At 36.6% G+C, this 15,565-nt stretch overlaps 1 long non-coding RNA gene across 1 annotated transcript in view; it reads right to left on the reverse strand.

The window, feature by feature from the left end:
* The window catches only part of LOC116083479, a 100,439-nt gene that overhangs the window by 77,549 nt on the left and 7,325 nt on the right, over nt 1–15,565 (reverse strand). The gene's annotated exons all lie outside the window — the stretch shown is intronic.

Raw genomic sequence — 15,565 nt, forward strand, 5'->3', positions numbered from 1 at the left:
TGGCTACTATCCTCTTTTTAGTGAGTACATAGCATGCATGTCCTATTGAGTCTGAGTTATCTAACTCAGGGTCATATTTTCTAGTTCCACCCGTTTACCTGCAAAACTCAGGATGTTCTCATTCTTAAATAGCTGAGTAGTATATCATTGGGTAAATGAAATACATTTTCTGTATCCATTCTTCTGTTGTGAGATATCTAGATTGTTTCCGGGTTCTGGTTATCACAACTAAGGCTGCTATGAACATAGTGGAACATGTGCCCCTGGGGCATCTTCTGGGTATATCCCAAATAGTGGTATAGCTGGGTCTTTAGGTAGATCTATTTCCAGTTTTCTGAGGAACCTCCAGTTTGATTTCCAGAGTGGTTGTAGCAGTTTGCAATCCCTCAGCAATGGAGAGAGAAGAAAGCAATCACAAGTGGGGAAGGAGGGACCTGGGAGAAAAAGTGGACAGGTGTTTGTGGGGGAGTGGAAATGGAGAGGAGAGGGGAACCTGATCTGGTATTGGGTGAGGGAAAAGGACTAAAGCCCTGAGGGCCAGCAGAAAGAATGGGAACAGGAAACCTCAGGAAATGGGAGATTAGGGGAACCCTCCAGAATGCACCAGAGACATGAGAGGTGAGAGACTCTCAGGAATCAAAGGGAGAGATCTTAGATGAAATGCCAGACAGCAGGGAAAGGGAACTTATAGAGCCCACCTCCAGCAGGAAGACACGGCATCAAATGAGGGATGGGGTTGCCATCCCACATTCACATCTCTGACCCATAATTGTTCCTGTCTGAAAGAATTACAGGGATGAAAATGGAGAGGACCCTGAGGAAAAGAAGGCCCAACAACAGGCCCAAAGTGGGATCCAGCTCAGTGGGAGGTCCCAAGGCCTGACACTATTACTAAGGCTTTGGAGCACTCACAAAAAGGGACCTAGAATGACTACCCTCTCAAAGACCCAAAAAGCAGCTGAAAGTCAGGTGCAGATATTTGCATCCAATCAATGGTCAGAAGCAGCTGACCCCTGTTGTTCAATTAGGGAAGGCTGAAAGAAGCTGAGAAGGGCAATCCTGTAGGAAGACCAGCAGTCTCAATTAATCTGGACCCCTGAGATCTCTCAAACACTGGACCACCAAACAGATAGCATACACCAGCTGATATGAGGCCCACAACACATATACAGTAGAGGACTGCCAGGTCTGTGTTCATTCAGAGATGATACACCTAACCCTCAAGAAACTGGAGGCCCCAGGGAGTTTAGAGGTTAGGTGGGGTGGGTGGTAGGGCATCAAGTGGAGACAGGGGTAGAGAGGAGGTGTGGGATGTGGAACAGTCAGAGGGTGGATGGGGAGTGGCAGGGAATAAAATATGGAGTGTAAAAAATAAATTAATTTTAAAAAACTCTGTACTGACAATACCCCTTCTCTTTCAAATACTCAAAGACCACCTACAAAAACCCTAAACAGGTATCAGAAGCCCTCTTTGAGTTGTTGTTTAAAGCTGTCCAATCACAGAAGATGGTTACAACTGTCTTTTGGTGACTCTCAGAACTGAAATGTAAGTTTATGTTGTTGAAAACATCATGCACGTCAGTCACAGGGCCCAGAGTCCCCTGACCTAAAACTGACATTAATACCTCCTCTCTGAGGATCCACACTCATGGTACAAGAGGGTGTCATATGAGCATCTAAAATAGGGAAAGAAGCAACAGTCCTTCTTAACTATGATATCTATGACACACAGCAATGACCCTCATGGCAGCAGTGGTAAGCATACCTCTGCAGTAATCCACAGCTAATTTGACTTAAGACCCATTCAAAAAAAGAAAAAAAAATCCTTTTATTAGAAACATAGCAAACTATTCCAGACTAATGAAGTCATGGACCTTAGAGGAGATCTTGTACCATCTTTTGTAAAAGAGACATGCCTCACATATAATTAAGAAATAATTAAGGTTCAGTGCTATTTCACAGTATATGGTGAACAATCTGTATACTTACAGTAAAAAATAAAATTAAATAAAAATAAAAATTGCATACAGGAAATGCAATGACATATCCATTAAGGTATTACCAAAAAACCTATTCTGTTCACTTCTGAGTCATATTTTAATATCTATAAAATCCTTAAAAATATTGCTGAGACTCAACAGATCTATTGCAGACATTGTAAACAAGTGCTTGGTGAGTTCTTTTTCCCTGCATTGTCTTTCAGATAAGAAAATCACATTTTACTTAAACCTACTGGTACTAAAAAAATCTGTTCTTTGAATTTGTAAGACTACTGCTCATTTGAAGTACTTATTATTGTTTGAAAGTTTCTAAGTGCCACACCAGTATTTGAATATCCAGTCTTATAATTTTATAATTAGAATGCATTCAAGCTATGCTTTTCAGTTTTCCTAATGCCCCAAACACTACATTGGAATGCATTCTGAAATTATACATTAAAGAAAAAAGAAGTCTCTGAATTAGTAACTTAAAGTTTAGCTTTATACACCAAGGAGTTTTGCTCATTAACAGGTAATTTAAATTCTTTCTTCTATCCACCCCTTTACTACTGGGAATGTTAAGCTTGTTTTCAAACCATTTTTTTCTGAAATGGGATGAACAAAATATCACAGAAGTTTATGAATTCAGGACATACAGAGATCATTTAGCCATGGTGATTCCTCCCTCTCTGGGATCCTTGTATTATTTCCTGTATTGAGAATGTGAGGAACATGTTGTCACCAGTGTGGCAGAAGAGGAGTCTTATACAACACATTTATAAAGACAAACCTGTATATTTTGTTGTCTTTGGTGGTGATCTTCAAGGTCAAAAAGATTAATCTATCAAAGTCATTGTCCTGAGGAACTGAAATCCATTACAGAAGTAGTGGGAGGAAAGGCCCTTGGTCCTGTGGAGGCATGATGTCCCAGTCTAGTAGGATGTAGAGCAGTGAGGCAGGAGTGGGTGAGTGGAGGAGCACCCTCATAGAGGTGAAGGGGAGACGGGAGGGAAGTGTTGTGGGGTTGTTAGAGGGGAGACCAGTTAGAGAGATATCATTTGAAATGTAAATGAATAAAATTACTAATTAAAAGAAAGTTACCTAAGGGGTCACTTTCATTTGATATCTTTTCTCCTTTGGCATGTACACAGATATTTTCCCCTGTGTTGTGCAACTGAATACTAATATTATCTTTAACCACACCACAGACATTGGAATAATCCATACCCTGACCTTATTTTAAATTAATTATCTGCTTAAAAAGTTTATTTTTAAGTACAAGAATATTTAGGATCAAAATTTTCCTATACTATCTCCGAATTGAAAAGAGACAGGGAGAGATAGCTAAGGTTAAGGGTCATTTGAGGAGTAGTATAGAAACTTAATATACAAGAAGCCTTCTAAAATATCTCTATATATGAAGGTAACATGAATAGAATTATAAAAATTCAAACCTCAATAATGGAGAAGATAGAAGCTCAACTGGCCATCTTTTATCATTAAACAAAACTCCCTGCCCTGAGATTAGCTTAGTTTAATTGAGCTGTTGGTCAAATGGGTTCCATGGGAATCCCTAAACAACACAGGCTGCAGCCAAAACTGTAGGGTAAACTCTGTAAACTGAAAGCAAGGGCCCTATTTCTGAATACAAACACCCACATGATTCATTGAACAGGGATAGTTCAAGCTGATGCCTACACAGAAACTTTATTCTTAGGTTCTAGCATATTTGGAAGGTACTCTTCATAATACCAAAAGAAAATGTAAACACCAGCCCAGTCACAAACTCTTTGATCTATAATCTAATGTAATACTGTCTTGTTATATTAACATATAACAATTATGTTAATATATAACATAATAATATAAATATATTAGGGCAGTGGTGGCCCCAAAACTATGAAAGTAAACAACCAATACCTAATTTGACTTAAGGTCCCCTCCACAAGATGGAACCCATACACTGCTTGGGTGACCATGAAACAGAGCTTAGATACTTCAGAGATTTAGAGAAAAACCAAATATTACTGTTCTTTAAAAAAAAAATTGAAAGAAAGATAACAATAAAATGACACTTAGTGCCCTTCTGCTTTGCTCACAAATCAGTCATCACTAGAGAATCTTCCTCATTCAGCAGATGGGAGCAAATAAGAAAATCCATGACTCAACACTATGCAAACAGTGAGGAATATTAGAACATTGAGCCCTAAATGGGATGTCTTTATCAAATCATACCCCTCAAGGACCAGGAAACCTACGGAAGAGATGTCAAAAAGAATATAAGAGCTGTAAGAGACTGAAGACACCAACCAAATTCCTCTAAATTAATATGAGCAAAGCTCAGATGTACTCACTTTGACTGAAGCAGCATGTGCATTGCCTGCAGAGGGCTGCATAATGCCCTCTTTCGTATGTATCATGGCTTTCAGATTCTATGGAACTCCTAAGTATGCAAACAAGTGATTCTCTGTTTTTTTTTTTTTTTTTTTTTTTTCCTTTCTCTGGCAATTTTCCTTCGGTTTGTTGTGTCTTGTCTAATGTCAATGTGATTGGTTTATTATGTCATATTATTTTATATTCACTTATAAGCCTGTTTGTTTTCTAGTGAGAGACAGGAAGAGAGTGCATCAGATGGGAGTGGAGTCGGAGAGGAACTGAAAGGAGTAGGGAAAAATAAAAACTCTAAGAGGGTATAATATATGAGAAAAATCATTTCAAATAAAAATGAGAAGGGGAATGAAGCAGTTATGCAGGTAGATATAGAGTATGAAAACTGGTAAAGAGAAACATTAATAAAATATCAAGTCTGGCAGCTCTGATGATCAGAAAGTCTAAAGCTCACATGGTTCTTTGATTCTTTTGGTCAACTGTAGAATTCTCATTCTCCTAGAATCTCAGGATAATGGTGACCACACTCTTAGTACAGTGCCCAGGAAACAGCTCAGCAGGTAAGGCACCTGCTGCTAAATCTGACAACATGTATTTAATCCACATAAACTGAAGAGGAAAGGAAAGAACTGATTTCTAAAGTTGGCACTGTAGTAATTATGCAGCCCTACATATACATGCATATGCACACACAAACATAAAATATGTAAAAATTAATAAATTCTGCATCTATTACAAGATTATTTGGTTGTGACCAGACTTCTAACCTTGAAAGTCCTTTACAGCATCTTTGCCTGATAAGCCTCCTTATGACATAATTTCATGATTCAGATATGGTCATGTTTTGAACAAATTCACCATGGATGTTTTCCCAACATGGATGTTTTCTTCATAAATGATGTAGGATAAAAATGAAGATTAAATTTCTTTTGTGAAATATACATAATGTTTACTATCAAGCAGAAAGATATATAGTAGAGTGCTTTTGAAATGGTGTGAAGCCATATACCTGTAGAATTCTGAGAGTTTTTACTGATCTATGAATGCTATGGATTTTGCTGATGGAATGTCACATTTTGCACAACTAAAGTTCTCATACAAAAACAGACAATTTACAATCACTCTATCCTGCTTTTTCCCACCTACTTACTCATTTTACTCTCCCAGTAAATATCTCCATGTGCTTTTTTTTTTTGCTCTAATTTATGTATGTTGGCTGTAGATATTGAGTTGTAGAGTTGCACATTATTCCACAATTTAAATTTCAAAGCCTAAAAATAAGCCATGATAAAATTCTAAAAATTATCAAAGTAGAATAGCTGAGATGTTTCTATTTAGGCCTCTATTTAACATTTCCTCAGGAAATTTTTTCAGGTGAGGAAATTCCTTTTGGATCAGTAAAAAGAAGCATGTTCTTGTGTTTGGACATTACCTATCACCTTTCTTCTGCATGTTTATTCTATGGATCTTTTAGACACAGTGAGTTGGTCACCTTCTCTCACTTAAACATGATTCCCTAATTCCACATGATAGTAATAACAGATATTTGTCTCTAAAATACCAATGGGTAACATGAGGCAATAGTAGTCAAACCCTAACTATTTCAAATAAATTATTTTAGCTTCATGAGAAAAAGTTATCCTTTAATATTGGAATCAAATTATATTATCTAACTCTATGAATAATCTGGGTTCTATCAGGGTCTTTGCAACTGAATATTTTATCAAACCATATGATCATTTTGGGGAATTGAAGCATTCATTGAGATTGTCATTAGGTTACATAGTTTTACTCTAGGAATAATGTCTTGAAGTTATAACCAAAATAAAATAAAACATGTCCATAGAAAAACAAAATTAAAATTCTTATCAGTCTTCTGCCCATACACTTTACTTCCAAACCAATACTGAAAACCTTTCTGACACAAAATGAGTGTTTAACACTTTGGCTTTTCCAAGTCACTTATAAATACACTCACTAGTCTTCCTTTAACAAAAAAAAATGTATTATGTTTTAGAATTATTATTAATTTTTTTTGCAAATTGCAGTTCAGCTAGAAGACTCACTGCAGATCTCACCTTTGCTATTCTCAAACTAGCACTGATCTCATCATTTCCTAGTTCAGCCATTAGAGCAAGACCCTGCTCCTGATGAAAGTGATTGCCTATCTTCTTATCTCTGACAATTTTTTTTCTTTTTTTGGTTTTTAGAGACAGTGTTTCTCTGTGGAGCTCTGGCTGTCCTGGAGCTAACTTTGTAGACCAGGCTGGCCTCAAACTCAGAGATCCACCTGCCTCTGCCTCCCAAGTGCTGGGTTAAAGGCATGTGCCCCCACTGCCCAGCCACCTAGCCATCTTTTCTTTTTCTTTGTAACGTTGCTCTAGACTTTTATGATTTTACACAGGACATCTGATTCATTCATGTGCACCCTTTTGTTCTCTCTCAAGAACCTTGCTTTAGGTTCACAGAGAAACTGAAAACATCATGTGAGAACCCTATGATGTTTTCACCCTAAGGTAAAAACCCTGTTGCCATCTAGTCCATGTTTACCATTGCTGTATTTAGTGCAAATCAAGGTCTAATTGTGTCTGTGTGCTGGAATCTTTTGGTTCAACAAATGTTTGGGTCTCTCTCTCTTTCTCTCTCTCCCTCTCTCTCTCTCTCTCTCTCTCTCTCTCTCTCTCTCTCTCTCTCTCTCCCCCCCCACCCCTCCTGAGTTCATCAGCTTGTATCTTCTTCCACTGAATACAGTTGCTCTGAAGAACATCTAACTCTTTTTCATATTTAAAATGAAAATATTTTGATTAATTTTTCTGTAATTATATCACCCCACATCTTTTAAATTTATAGTTTTAGAGGAGCAATCACCACCAAATGTCTCCCTTCTTAAAATTCATCAGTAAAATGTGTCTTGTCCACTGAACTCCACTTAAACTGTTTTGTTCTGTCAGTATATAGGTGGGAGACACATGCAGAACTCATATTTGAACAAGCGTTTTTATTTATGCTATTACCAATGAAAACTATCTTTTATTTTAATACATTTGAACTGATTGTTTCATTCCTCTGGCTTGCCTATTCCCTTTCACATTTCTCCCATTCTTAGTTACTTGAATATATATGTACAACCTCAATCCAGTACTGAGGAATATTTCTCCTCTTCCTCATATCAAGTAAACATTTTGTAATTTTGTGATTTAATTTCGTTAGAAAAGCATTTTATCTAAAATTTATATATATCTTATTTACCCCCTCTGTGGTTTTATTCATACCTATCAACAATCTTATTAGCATCACTGTGAAACTAGTGTGTGGCTTGTCCTACTTACTCATTTTGTACCAATGTTTCTATTAATATTGACATTATTATTAGCTAATTCTAGTTCCAAATGAATACAAAAATGTCAGATCAACTCACACTTGCACTTGAGATGCCAAAGCATTTAAATTTAGACTCCATTTTAGAGAACCTGACCTAAGATTGATCTCAGGTTGACTAAGAGGCTGGTGGTATCTAGCATTAGTTTCCAAATTGCCCCCCAACAGAACCTGAGCCTAGTTCTAATCTCTAGGCTAATTCCCAACAAAAGCCGATTTTCCAGGTTACATTCCCAACAAGGCCAGTGTTTCCAGGTTATTTCCCCGAACAAACCTACACCACAGTTTATAAGCCTATCCCCTGACTAATGACCACCGGAGGGGACCACCATGCACAGGGGAGCAGAAGTTAAGTTATGATGTGACTCCCAGCACCAAAGTATGTTAAAGGCCACAGGAGCTTTCAAATTAGATGCTTGCACAGCTATTCCCTGCCTGCCACTTACTATGAAGCCTTGCCCTGATAAACATTCGGGACTCCCCACCACCACCACCAAAGCCATGATGGTGGTGAGTTGGAGTGGCCCGAGCTAGCTCAAATAGAATAAAGACTCTGCTGTGAGTTGCATCATCACTAAGTTTCCCCTGGCACAACACACTTATGCGAATGTTTGCTCTCATATGGCTGTCATTCAGTATCATATTTTTGTTGAAGTAACAATGTTCTTCATCCATTCTCTCTTCAGGCCTGTGAGCTCCCAATCCTCACTGTGGTTGATACTTTCTAGGGAAGACGTGTATGATAGGACATCCCATCTCAGCCGTCACCGTCTAACGTTTTACCTTTTCATTGCATCTATTTCCTTTTCTTGGTTAATGAAGCAGATGCAGGAAGTGTTAAACACATTCTTTTGTTAATATGATCTTTGATTTCAACCTGACCTGAAAAACACACAGTAGTGAAGACTAGCCCTAAGCACATGAACCTTCAGTATGCATCAGGCTCCCAGATACTAGCATAATAAACACTCAGCACTACAGTCAGTCATATTTTGGATTCATGATCCATAGTAGTTTGAAAGATAAAAGTGTAAGTATTTTGAAGTTTCCAGAGTCAATGGGGCCTACAAATTTTGCTTGATTACTTAAAATATAGGAGTACAGTGCCTCTTGTTTTACTCCTGAGAAAACTTAGACAATAGCTTCAAGAATTTATTCTGGTGCACTGGTATTCCTACAAACCAAATTTGGGTGGAAGAGGTTCTCAATTGTCAGAGGCTGCATAATTGAATAGTGAGTAGAGCTTTGTGGAGTGGAGAGTTTCTACTAATCATGAAAATGTTCACAGATCTGAGAACACTTCTTAATTTTACTAACTGATACTCTGCCTTGATCTGGAATTCTGATTACACTGTTGATGGTAATAGTATATTGCTGAGAGTGGCGGGGCAGAGGCAGCAATGAGTTGACATTCAATTATTATGGCTTTGGCTATTTTGATAGAATTGCCAAACCATGTAAGGTTTTATTCCATTTCTGTAAGCTGATATTAAGGAAAAAACAAACAAACCAATATACTTGTCAGATGACCAAATAAGAAATGCAAGGTACAACATGTAATATGACATGTCAGAATCTGATATATAATAAATCTTCAATATATGAATATATTTGTATTTCCTTGAAAAGCTGTCCCATATGCCAGTGAATTTGGTCAATGTTCCACACTTGAGTACTTCCAGTGCATAGCAATAAAAGTGGTACTAAGACTATCACAGCTATATTATCTTTTAAGCCTTCTATTCTCAATTATTTGAAAGGAATTCCATGAGCTCTGTGGTTAACTTTGTAAGGAAATAATTTAATGTGGTTCAATCTTGATCATTGAAATAATCTATTTTTCTCTTTTCTAACACCAGCAACACATCAAGAAATACTTTCAAAGGAAAACTTTTAAATGGTACATAAAAATAGTTTATTGATTAATAGAATTTCTTGAAATGTATGAAGTTCTTAAGTTATTTGGGCTAGCACATACTAATTATTCACAGTAATGGATCTGGTTATGAAATTTTCACACGTGTATCATTCATACATTTGATCATATTCACATCAACAGCTCTCTCCTGTCTTTATTCATCTCCAACTGAAACCCATTCTCTTCCCAGCTATACCCCTTCTATATTCATATATTGTCTGTATGTGTGTGTTTGTGTGTGTATGTGTGTGTGTGGGGGTGTGCATGTGATCCAATGACTTTTGTTATTTATGGATATACTGACAGCTTTTTTTTCTTAATTCTATTTTTCTTTCTACTGAAAAGAGTGAATTTCTCTTTCTATTCTGAAATACAAGATAATATTTCTTTGCAAAGTAAATAAGTAAATCCCTTACATATTTCTTCCCTTACTTAATATTAAATAATTTCATGTTCAGTTACTATAAACAGTCCCCCTTGATATCTAATAACCTTAGAAATATCAACCATATATAACAATTTATGAATGTCTAAATCTTATGAGCCCAATTCTTTAATATAAGGACTTATAATTGTTGAATATTAATAGAAAATAGTTTAAGGAGTCATCAAACTTATTCATCTTATTGTCACACACTTTAGTACATGCAAATTTCTAATTAAGTGTTACAAGTTCCACAAGACCTTTGAAAGTAGAAAGTAATCTACACACCTTCAATATATATATTTACAATTATAACCTGGGCATTGAAAGGGGGAGGTAAAATCAAAAGAGATCTGTGTTTGCTGCTAAGTAGCAATGATTTAATCAATAGGGAGACTCTTTATTTTTTTCCAGATGTTATGCTTAGAGTATATCTGCAGCAACTGTGTACATTTTCTTGTATTATAGAAGCAGCTAAATATCCTTCCTTTAAACTTCCATCTATTCCCGGAGACAACACTGACAGTGAATATGGTTCTCTGAGCGCAGATGCATGCAGAGCTTTAAAAGGTGGAGTATGAACTGGGGAATCTGGATGGCTCTGTAACAGCTTTCAGGAAATCAAAAATGAAGAGTTAAGTTTATTCAGACTCCTCTAAGTATTATTGTCTCTATTCCTTCCAGATTTAAAAATATCAACTTTATCTGGAAATATCCAAGTCTTTTCTTTTATTCTGCTAGTCTTTTTGCAAATACTGTAATGCCATGCTGAATCAAACTCAGGGCAGATCCTTACCTCAGAGGAATGGCCATAGTGGGAAAAGTTCTTCCCAGCCCTCCCTACAGCCCCTTCCCTTGCCCCAGTTTACCCTCTCTTTTATGTGCCATGTGGTGCATAATCTTTATTCCCTCAACAAATCTGCTCACAAAAAAAAAGATTTTATTTTCTCATGAATTTATATCCAAATGTTATCTCTTTAAAGTTTATTTGCATTTTAAACCTTATCTCAGACTGTGGAAGCAAAGAATTTAACACCCTGTTAAGGGGATTTTAAGCCTCACTTGGCAGGCAGGGGGATGTTTTCTACGAGTAAATCCTTTTTCTGCTTCTCAGAAATTGTATTTTCTGTACTGACTTCTCCAGGTGGGATGTGGAAAGGGCTTAGAAAGAAAATCACTAAGGTTTGGGGACAGGCAGACATGATGTTGGATGCCTGCCTTTGCTGCTTCTTGAGTGATCTGGAGAAATTTAGTCAACCTCTCATTTCTCTTTCCTGATGAGTGATGTACATGAGCTAAGCCACCTTTCAAGGCTACTGTGAGAACAGAATAGGTTATTGACTATGTATGTGGGTTAGAGAGGCCACTCTTATGATAGGGTCTGTTCAGTTTGTATGGAGGAACATGAGTATCCAGTTTGTTTGTGTGTGTCTTTTCCATGCAAACACGATGTTCTTGTGAGTCATAAAACGCCCATCGGCTTTTGTGGCTACCTGTGTGCAGCATTCCCACTGCAGCAGCTGCCTGTTGAGTTCACAAAGTTATCATCATCCCTCTTGTATCGCTAGGATCAATAGTCTAAGGCTGCTTGGCTTCCCTTTGACAACAGATAATATCTAAGAGCAGGGATGCTCACACTGAGAAAGAATGAAAGAAGAAAGTGGTACGGAGGGCAAGGAGCATTTTCTATAAACTCACAGACTAACCCAGTATCAGAAAAGAGGCATTCAAGTGGTACACTTTCTTAGAATGAGGTCATGGATCCAAGGCTAAGAGCCCTCTTTAGCCAGCTTTGGGGAATGACAGCCTTGTGATATCCACTGGCAATTTCAAATCTTTCCTTTAAGAAGATAATAGCATCTGGCTATCTAGTATCTACATACTAAATCTATGCTCAAACTTTTAGTCATTAAATATTTCCATTCAGTCAGTCAATATTTTTTGGATTCACAACACTATGCCTGTCACTAATGAGAATCATAGTGAATAGGTTCGCAAGATTCTTGTGATAACTTTAATGACCTAGTCTAGCCTGGTCTAACCTGATTAGAATTACATTTTTCAGTGCATGTCTCCTACCCAACTGCTTTTTTTCTTTCTTTCATCACTTCATGTTTCATCCTTATATTGTCCCAATTTTTTTATCTTGCATGGACAAATTTTACCAGGTACAAAGAGCAAAGGATTCTTCTTTCATTATGTATTGAATATCACACAAAATGTTTTGTGATTATTATTATGTTATAATTTTGCACATGTGCAACTAGCATGATGACTCACTTCTCATGTGCTGCAACCACAGTCCACCTTCCACAAAGCCAACATTTTTTTAATGTTCATATTTACTCATTTTGCTTTGTTACCAATGCACTCAGATTAAAAAAGGGCCTTATAGCTGAGCCTGGTGGGCCCAGAACTGGAGTAGCAAATAAGACAGTGAATCTCTACTAAAATTTAGTCACTCCTGGTAGTTCAGAAATAATGTAGAGGGCTGCATTAGTGTTGGGCATTTCCTTGGCTGTTGCCTGCCTTATGGGTGAGCAGCACATGTGACTGCAGTTAATACAAGTTAATGATTACTGGTATCACATCGAGGGGATGATATTTTTCATATTCCTTTATGGCTGTCTAATGTACTCTGTATATTTCTCTTCTGTTGTTTTCCTGAGCCTTAGAGGTGAATGGTTTACATTTATTTAGGACTGGGCCCACATCAGTCTCTTATCTTCTAAGTGTTGAGTATCATTAATTCTCTACATTCACCACCATTCAGTGTTGAAGATGATTTTCTATGGAAAGCCAAGAGTCATTTATGTCTATAAGTATAAGCTTAGGTACTTTTGCTTAGGTATTATTGGGTATTGTGTCAACTTAGCAACCATCAGAAATCATCTCACAGCATTGACCTACTACCTTCTCAGACCTGGGCTGATGGCCGGGCTTACTGTATCACTGGTCATTCTGTCTCTGTAGAATGAGTCTGGAATCCATTCAGAAGGCAGTTGTTTTCCATCTCTTAATACTGAAGTCATTTTGCACAGATGGGCACATCTCACGTTCCAAATAGACAATATTTTTTTTAGAATTATTAATTGAGAGTCTTAGCCTATTATTTTGACACAATCACTAGTTCACTCTTATTTTAAATGCAAAAATATTTACTTATTTAAATAAAGTGTATTTCATGTTTTTCCCTGCCCATTCATACAAGGAATAATAGACATGCCGATGCATGTCTTCCTATTAAAAGGACAGCAAATTTTGTTAATTGTATGATTAGATTTTATTTGTGATTCATGAATGGTGTCAGCCTTTATTAAACAGAATAAAATGAAGGTTCTCACTAGGCAAGATTAGAACGGTGGACTTTCTAAGGATGACTCCAAGAAAGATTGAGAGTGCCAGGCTACCTGAGCTGCTTTGCTCATAAGAATTATAGTGCATGAGAGTTCATTATGTTTGATTATGATGCTTGATATGGGGTTCAGGGCTTTGCTCTTCTGTCCTCTAAGTCTAAGCTACTCATCCATTTCTGTACTGTTTCATTGTTTTGCTTTCAGTTGATTATAATGTCTTGTTCCAGGAAAAAGAACATAAGCAAAATCAAAAGTTGTCTGAGAATTTATCTGCTTTTTTTAAAGTTTTCTTTGATTGTTTATCAGTTCTCCTGAATGACTTTTTTTTTGCCTGAGGCTAACTTGCTAGGGCTCATTGGAACAGCACTTCAACAACACTAGTTTCTCCTAACACAAACATTAATTATTGGAGGAGTGAGTTTGAAAGTTGGAAAGGAGACAACTAACAGTGTCAATGAAAACTCTTAGGGCTATGTTTCTTGTGTCTGCTTTAGAAAATAATTTAATCATAATATAAAATGTAAATTATTGGGTCATTTCAGGAAAATTGATTGGACTGCAATAATAAAAGCATTTATTCATTAAGGCCCATGCAAATGATGCCAGACAATGAGAAAATGTACGAATGTTTTTATAGGGTTCACAATGTGTTAGATTTCCAAGGAATCAGCAAATGTAGACTTTAATGAAGGGAATGGGATTCCATCACGTGCTTCAAAAGTGAGAACACCTAAGAATTATTGTTATATTTATAAAACCTCTTGTATTGCTAGAGCAAATACATTAATTAATGAGGACAAGAGAAGTAGGGCTTAGTGTGTGTATGTGTATATGTGTGTGTGTCTTATTTATTAGAAGACAATGAAGAATGTATTTAAAAATCAAGTTCAAACAGAGAATGAAGATGGGTATGCATCACATGGAAAAAAAAGAAAAACACACATTTATGAGGTGTTCAGTTTCGTCAACAATGCAATCTAGTATTTATTGTGACACTGTTCAATGTCAGGAAATAATTAGAATCTTCCTCTAATAGGACACTTCAAAATTGTCAGGTATGAACACTAAGATATTTGTAGTGTTTTATTTATCAAACTCTCATTTTTGCTTGTTAACAAATCTGTATATTTATAAAATGTTGTAATATCAATAAAAATCTAAGCAATACTGTCTTTTATAAACTTGAAGCAGGGAATTGCCTCATGTTTTCTTTGCCCCTATTTTTTTCCACAAAGTATTATTTAAAAAACTCTATCCTCTGGGGGAAATGTTTTTATTCAGTCTATTAATTCATACATTTTAACTTAATATGAATGTTTTGACTTACATCCTAAACTTGATCAATACAGGAATCAAAAATAAAACATCAACCATAAAACACATATTTCTATACTTTCATTTGCTTTTGTAGAAAAAATATATAAAATAGTAGCTACTAAAGAAGTAGTTAAAAATATAAGTGAGAATTTCCTTTAAAACTATTGGAACATAAAGAAATGGATTTTGATAAGGATATGAAATATATACAAATATTTGCAATTGATGATTCCTAAAGTGGAATACAAAATGAAATTGGGTGTTGTATTATTTAGTTTCTGTTGCTGTGATAAAGCACCTCACTCAGAGCAACTAGTGGGAGAAGTGGTTTTGACATATGGGTCTAGAGAGATAAGTCTATTATGATTAGGAGGCATCAGAGTCATCAAACAGAACAGAGCGCTAAGAGCAAGCCTTTAACTGCAAGCATTAGAAGCACAGAACATAAACTTCAAACAGATCAAGGCCTAGTCCTAGTAGGCCAGCAAGAGTTCACCACCTAGAACTTCCCTGTCAGTGCCACAAATGGGCAAGCACATCTCCAGATATCCATGTTGATGGGGGACATTTCTAGCTCATAGCACCACACTGGCAAACACGGAGCACAAAAAAGACAACAACGTGAGAAAGGTGAATATTGTTATTGATGCATTTTGTTATGCATATTTACTGTATTTGGAGAGAAAAAGTCTTGCTTTGTCTCCATTTTTACTTCATTTCAAAGTTGTTGCAGCTAAGGAAGACAAAAGGAGGACTAAGAGGAAGAAAAGCCTGTGGGCAAGAGGACCAACAAATAGAAACATAG

This window comes from Mastomys coucha, unplaced genomic scaffold, assembly GCF_008632895.1.
Source record: "Mastomys coucha isolate ucsf_1 unplaced genomic scaffold, UCSF_Mcou_1 pScaffold8, whole genome shotgun sequence".
NCBI classification, from domain to species: domain Eukaryota; kingdom Metazoa; phylum Chordata; class Mammalia; order Rodentia; family Muridae; genus Mastomys; species Mastomys coucha.